This window comes from Microtus ochrogaster, chromosome 4 (assembly GCF_000317375.1).
Source record: "Microtus ochrogaster isolate Prairie Vole_2 chromosome 4, MicOch1.0, whole genome shotgun sequence".
Classification (NCBI taxonomy): Eukaryota; Metazoa; Chordata; class Mammalia; order Rodentia; family Cricetidae; genus Microtus; species Microtus ochrogaster.
In genome coordinates, this window is record NC_022011.1 from 45,449,767 (window position 1) to 45,457,554 (window position 7,788).

The following is a 7,788-nucleotide window of genomic DNA, read 5'->3' on the forward strand; positions in this document are numbered from 1 at the left end:
AAAGAAAGAAACAGTCTTTTAAATCAATAACTGTAAAAGGTCATCTTTTTAGACAATAGAGAAGGCAAAGAAATTCCAGACTCTAGAGAGCCCATTGGATGAACCACCTTATAACAGCTCTTAGATCTGTTTCCATTCTCCATTTCCCAGATTTCTTTTTAACATCAAATATAGGGAAATTCCAAGGGCTGGTTGATTCTTCAATGTGCTGAGCATCTAGTTGCTCCTGTACCAGCTGTTCTAGAGCCTGCAGTTTCTCTATTGTTAAAGACCATTGCTCAACCCATACAGGTTTTTCTGTCAACTATTTTTTCTTTTCTTTTTTGTTTTTTTTTAAGACAGGGTTTCTCTGTGTAGCTTTGGAGCCTGTCCTGGCACTAGCTGTTATAGACCAGGCTCAAACTCACAGAGATCTGCCTGTTTCTGCCGCCCAAGTGCTGGGATTAAAGGCGTGCACCACCACCAGCCAGCGTTGTCAACTATTTTAAAAATAGGGCTGTTGGTGCCTTTGAAATATCAGCAACTGTTGTGCCCTGTTCTTGTACAACATGAATATTCCCTGTTCTTCATAATATCTTGCAATATTTTTCCCAGAAAAAAATGTTAATTTGTGGTTTGTTTCTAAGATCGGGGGAATGTTAATCTGAGTATTCCATTGCTGTAACAAATCACATCCTTATAGATTCATTGCTATATTAGCCATATATGGCTTTAATTTTCTCTGTTCTTCTGACCCCATACACTTGACCCATCTTGTGTTCTGCTTCACCTAAGATAAAATTCCAATCCTTAAAAACTGAACATTTAAATTCTGAAGAGGTCAATTTAGATGCCAAGATTCTGATGAAATTATTTTTACATCCACACCTGTGTCTACCAGACCTAGAATGACAATGTAATTAATTCGTATTTTTAATTTTGGTCTTTGAGCTGGACGGTGGTGGCGCACGCCTTTAATCCAGCACTCTGGAGGCAGAGGCAGGCAGATCTCTATGAATTCAAGACCAGCCTGGTCTACAAGAGCTAGTTCCGGGACAGGCTCCAAAGCTACAGATGACTGGGCTGGCCTTGAACTCATAGAGATCCCCCTGCCTCTGCCTCCTGAATGATGGTATTAAAGACGTGTGCCACCACCGCCAAGCAGAACCAGCCTAAATGACTTAGTGAGACTCCCTCTCAAAACAAAGTTTAAAAAAAGAAATTTGGGTTGGGGTTATATTTCAATGGTAGAGTATTATCTAGTGTATGTGAAGTGCAGGGTTCAATGCTCAACACTGGGAAATGTGTATAAACTGAAGTTTCCACCTGTGGTAAAGATTTGGCAAGGCTGATTGGAATGTCATGATTATGGAGAGTTGGAATATTGCAGGTCCAACGTCACATTTTTGGGGGGCTCTCTATAGACCCTTAGTAGTGATTCATTGGCCACCCCTATGCATGACCCAACATGGCTTTGATTTTGGTTGTAAACACTTTTAGAATGTCCTAAAAGCCCACTCTCCCCACCAGCCCCAAAGCTGCGAATGCGCCTGAATCCTGCACCAGGGACTGGCCTGCTTTGCCATAACCCACATACTACTGGTGTCTTCACTGACATCCTGGTTGTTGTAATAGGAGTGGCGGGCTGCGTCCTGCCACCCGGGAAGCTTTACCCAAAATAATTACACGGAAACTGTATTCTTTTAAATACTGCTTGGCCCATTAGCTCTAGCATCTTATTGGCTAGCTCTTACATATTGATCTAACCCATTTCTAATAATCTGTGTAGCACAACAAGGTGGCTTACCAGGGCAGATCTTAACCTGCATCTGTCTGGAGTGGGAGAATCATGGCGACTCACTGACTCAGCTTCTTTCTCCCAACATTCTGTTCTGTCTACTCCGCCCACCTAAGGGTTGTTTTTTTATTAAATGAAAGTAACTCGTCCATCACCTGGTTGCTTATATTTGCCTATCTCTTATTCTCTTCTGTGAGAGCTGTGTTTTTTTTGAGGAGGTGGTGGTGTGGGTGGATGCACAGAAGCCCTGGGAAGAGGATCATTTATGCCAGCACTTTGCTGGGGAGAAAAGGAAGGCTTGGGAGACATTTGGGAATTTACATGGTTAGCGAGTGGCTAAGAGTCCCTCAAGACTCCCTCAGAAAGACATATGAGTACATAGCTCCATGGCAGAGCACTTGACCCGAATGCATAAGGTCCTGGGTTCAATTCCCAATATTGGCAAAAAATAATAAAGGAAGCCGCATGAGAAAAGCATCTGGGTACCATGTGAGGGAAAACAGAGGATCCAGGAAGACAGCGAACTGTTGTTACAGCATCCTCTGAGTTAGACACATTCAGAACACGTCCACAAATTCCCATGAAGAGGTGGGTCTGTTCCCTTCAGTCTGGATGGCTTGTGACTGCTTCTGCCCATACAGCAGGGAGGATGTGACATTTGTCCAACATGAGGATGTAAGGACTTCCAGGGAGCCTTCCACAGCCCTTGTCCTTGGTGGGTGGCCAGGCCACATAAAGACGTCACAGAGGAATTTTAGTGAGCTACCCAGCTGAAATGACCCTTAGCCCCATCTCTGCTCAGTACAGGACATGCCATTCTAGAAGCCTCCATGTGACTCCTGTCCCTAGGTACTGGAGTTGTCCTGACCTTTGGCATATTGCCAGGTGGAGATGTAGACACCAAGGGTTAGACAAGCCTTTCCCTGTGGACTCCATTGGAATTTCTTTTCCAAAATAATTTTTATTTAATAAATGGGCAGTGGTGGCATACATATTTAACTCCAGCTCTTGGGAGGCAGAGGTAAAAATCTGTTTTTTTTTCAAGACAGGTTTCTCTGTGTAGCCCTGGCTGTCCTGGAACTCACTTTGTAGACCAGGTTGTCCGCGAACTCACTGAGATCCACTTTCCTCTGCCTCCAAGAGTGCTGGGATTAAAGGTGTACACCACCACCTTCTGGCCTCATGTCTAACTTTTTAAAAAATATTTTTATAGCCAGGCAGTGGTGGAGCACGCTTTTAATCCCAGCACTTGGGAGGCAGAGGCAGGAGGATCTCTGTGAGTTTGAGGCTAGCCTGATCTACAAGAGCTAGTTCCAGGACAGGGTCCAAAGCTACAGAGAAATCCTGTCTCAAAAAATCAAAAAAAATATTTATTTTTGTATGTGTATGTCTACGTTCCTGTCTGTATGTACACCCATGTATACAGTGACTATGGAATTCAGAAGAGGGCATCAGATCTCCTGAAACTGAAGTTACAGGAGGTTGTGAGCCACCATATGGATGCTGGGAATTGAACCCACATCCCTGGAAGAGCAGCCAGTGCTCTTCACCTCTGAGCCAGCTCTCCAGCCCCATACATGAAATTCAAAAACTTTAAAAAATTTGAGTCAGAAATAAATGGGTGAGATTACTTATCTTCCTATGAAGAATGCTGTTTTGTGGATGAAATCATACAATGTTTGGCGAGTGGTGTTGTTTGAATTTAGGGATGAGGACTTACTCAGCTAAACTCGAGGTCATCAAACCTTCCGGCCCTGAGCACTGCTGGCTGTGAACACCCTTCACCATGCTGCCTTTGACAATGCTGCCGTTAGGGAAATAAGCATTAGCTCTACCTGATATGTAGAACGTTCTTTTTGACTCTCAGCCCCCTTAGACACTCATCCACATCCATCAGCCCCAGTCATCCAGCACCCCTTAAACATTTTTACCTTGATGTATTCTGTGTATGAGCGTGTGTGTGCATATGCATGTGTGTGTGTAAGTGTGTGTGCATGTGTGCGTGCATGCATGCGTGTGTGTGTGTGTATGTGTGTATTTAAGAGAGAGAGATTGAACAACTCGCAGGAGCTGGTTCTCTCCTTCTACCTTATGTGGACCCAGATTGAACTCAGGTTATCAATCTTTGTGGCAAGATCTGACTCAGGTATCTATTTCCTTCCTGACTGTTCTAGAGATCTCCTGCGGAGGGGTGACCTACAGCATGTCTGTCTGTAAACATACACACATATACAACACCCACACCGTACACACCACATACATACATCCTCCCACACCACACACACACCATATATACACACACACAGACATACACACACCCCACATACACACCATACGTACACTATATACACCCCCCACATATACACACCACACACACACCATATATACATACACACACACATACACACCCCACATAGACACCATACATACACTATATACACACTACACATACACCATGTAAACACACAGAGACATACAGACACATACACACTTCCCCCCCTCACACATACACATCTCACACCTACTCATACCCACAAACACTCCACGACCCCCCCTCCACCAACACCCATACACCCTCCGTGCCCCCCATAATCTTACTATGTAGCCTAGGGTAGCCAACCTGTGGTTCTCCTGTCTGAGCCTCTCAATGTTGGGATTTCAGGGGTGAGTCCTGACACCCAACTCTATGCTTGACCTTTCTTGTTTCACTTGCCAACAAGTGTTCATGATCCAGCTGTTGTTAGAACACCCCTTCTTTTGTAACAGTTATCATGTGTATTTTATGTGTGTGAGAGGGTTCTGGAAGGAATGCCTATGCACCATGTGCATGCAGGGCTCACAGAGGCCAGACGAGGGCATCAGACACCCCAGCCCTCAGGAACTGGAGTTGCAGGCAGTTGTGAGCCACCATGTGGGTGCTGGCAACCCAATCTAGATCTTTGGGCAGAGAAGCCAGTGTTCTCAATCACAGAGCCATCTCCCCATCCCCGTCCTTCCCCCAGGGCTGAGTAACCCATTGTCATCTAGGAGCAGTTGTTATATTCCTGCAATCCCAGCAGTCAGGAGGCTGAGTTGAGGCACAGGGATCATCATAGGTTCTAGGACAGCCTGGGCTATACAGTGAGAGACTATCTAAAAACACAAAACAGTTCAACATGGCATTGATTGCCAGGGATTTATCTATGCTAGCTGCTTCCACATTTGGTTGCTGTGAACTATGCTGTATGCACATGAGTGTGTGAGTTTACAGAAGCTGACTTTGGAAGTCATTGTTATGGAGGGGACAAGCTACAACTTCCTCCAACTGCCCCCACGGGCCTCCTTTTCCCTTCCTTCCTTCTTTTCTCTCTTCTTCCCTTTTCTCCTTCCTTCCTCTTTAAAAAAATATACGTGTTTGCCTGCATGCGTGTATGCACATCACATGTGTGCAGTGCCCACTGAGGCCAGAAGAGGGCATCAGAGTCCCTGGAACCCGACTTACAGATGGCTGTGAGTCACGTGGGTGCTGGGAACTGAACCAGGTCCTCTGCAAGAGCAGCCAGTGCTCTTACCCATGAAGCCATCTCTCTAGCTCCTCTTTCTTGTTTTGAGACAGGGTCTCCTGTAGGACAGGCTGGTCTGGAACTCTCAGTTCTTCTCTTGCCTCAGCTTCTTGTGTGCTGAGATTGCAAACGTAGGCTACCAGACCTGGCTGTCACTGGCTTCTTGTTGGGGGAAGTAGCTTTGGAGTAGCTCTGATTGGTAAAAATCTTATCACGTCCTCTATAGATAAAGAAGTAAAGCTCAGAGAAGCTGAGCAGTGTACCTGAAGTCACACAGCCTGGGAATGGAGCAGTTAAGATTTGATCCCAGGACTGCTTCACAAAGCTCTGGGGTCCAGCCAGCCCAAGCCCCCTTTCCAGGGACACAGTTCGCAACTGCAGCCCTCATTGCGGCTCGCTTGGTCAGGGACTAGCCCGTCAGTGACCACAGCCGTCCAGGAGACTTCAGTTCCTCAGTGTTGTGTGGCTGACTGGGGGAGACCAAGGACTACTTCATTCTCTGCGAATGAACAGCAGAGATGGGATTTGCAATGTTGGGCTTTGGCTACCAGCGTTGGGTGGAGCAGGGCCGCAGCGAGTGGTCACACCAAATATAACATATTATTTAGGAGTGATTGGAGGCAGACAGGCTGAAACATTGTGCAGGGCAAGGGCTCGCGCAATCTGCCCAAGTGCGGCGAAATCACTTTCCCCAGCTCGGCTGCGGATTCACATTTAGGGCAATTTCCCTCACGGTAGCTCGCCTCTGAGACTAGACTTGGCTTGTGCGTTGGCTGTTTCCCAGATGAACCAATTGCGGATGCAGAGCAGAGCTCAGCGTTCCGTGGGGGACCGGCTTCCTTTGCCTCTGTGCTGGCCACTGCGATGTTTTCCCAAAAGTGGCTCTGGGGCATTGGGGACTCATGAGAAAGGTGGGTCCAGCACCCATTGTGTGAGCAGGACACAGGCTCAGAGAGGTTCCATGTGTACTCAGAGTCAGGGAGCACAGAGGTGTCAGGAAGGTATGGCTGTCCAGGGGGTGCAGAGGTCTACAGGAAGGAGGTAGTGGGGTGATGCAGAGGGTCCCTGTGGCAAGTGTCTCAAGTCCTTTTGCATTATGACTGGAGGCCTGGCTGCATTCTACCCACGTCCTCCGAACCTGAGTGAGGCTGAATTGAAAAGCAATGGACTAATTTGTTTAGTAGAGGAAAGCTCAAGATGAGCGTGCATTTAGGCCAAGGACGGCTACTGTTCACTGCATTTTGTCAGGATAAGGCAAAAATCAGCAAAAAGTTGAAGAGAAAGATGTTTTGAATTGTGAAGTTTGAGCCGGGTGGTGGTAGCCATGTGGTGGCACACGCCTTTAATCCCAGCACTTGGGGGGCAGAGGAAGGTGGATATTTGTGAGTGTGAGGCCAGCCTGGTCTACAGAGTGAGTTCCAGGACAGCTAGGGCTACACAGAGAAACCCTGTCTTGAAAAAAACAAAAGTCAGGGGTGGGGGTGTACTAGAGAGATGGCTCAGGGGTTAAGAGCTGGCTGCTATTCCAGAGGACCAAAGTTTGATTCCCAGCACCTGCATGGCAGCTCACAACTGTCTGTAATTCCAGTCCAGGGAACCTGACTCCTTCACACAGACATACATGCAGGCAAAACATCAATGTGCTGAAAAATTAATAAACATTTTTTAAATGTGCAGTTTGGCAGAGAATGAGTAGTTGGTGCTGAAAGAAACTGAGATAGATAGATTTATTTATTTATTTATTTATTTATTTATTTATTTATTTATTTCGAGACAGGGTCTTACTCTGTGGCTCTGTCTGTCCTAGAACTCACTATGTAGACCAGGCTGGCCTCAAACTCATAGAGATCCACTTGCCTCTGCTTCCTGAGTGCAGGGATTAAAGACGTGCTCCACCACACCTGGTGAGGCAGTAGTTTGTTTTTAAATAGACTTTTATGTGGTCTTGTGAAAGAAAATGGGTGGCACTGCTAGCAGCTGTGGCCTTGTGGGAAGAAGTGTGTCACTGTGGGCATGGGCTTTGTGGTCTCATATGCTCAAGCTACATCCACCCAGTGTCACAGACTCCTGCTGCTTGCAGATCAAGATGTAGAATTCTCAGCTCCCTCTCCAGCACTTCTGCCTACACACTGTCATGTGTCATGATGATAATGGACTAAAGCTCTGAAACTTTAATCCAGCACCAATTAAATGCTTTCCTTTATAAGAATCACTGTGGCAGGGCAGTAGTGGTGCACACCTTTAATCCCAGCACTCAGGAGGCAGGGACAAATTGATCTCTGTGTTTGAAACCAACCTGGTCTATGTAGTGAGTTCCAATACAGGCTCCAAGAGTTGCTCTTCACAACAATAGAAACCCTAACTAAGACACTTTAATTTTTTTTTTTTCGAGACAGGGTTTCTCTGTGGCTTTGGAGCCTGTCCTGGAACTAGCTCTGTAGACCAGGCTGGTCTCGAACTCACAGAGAT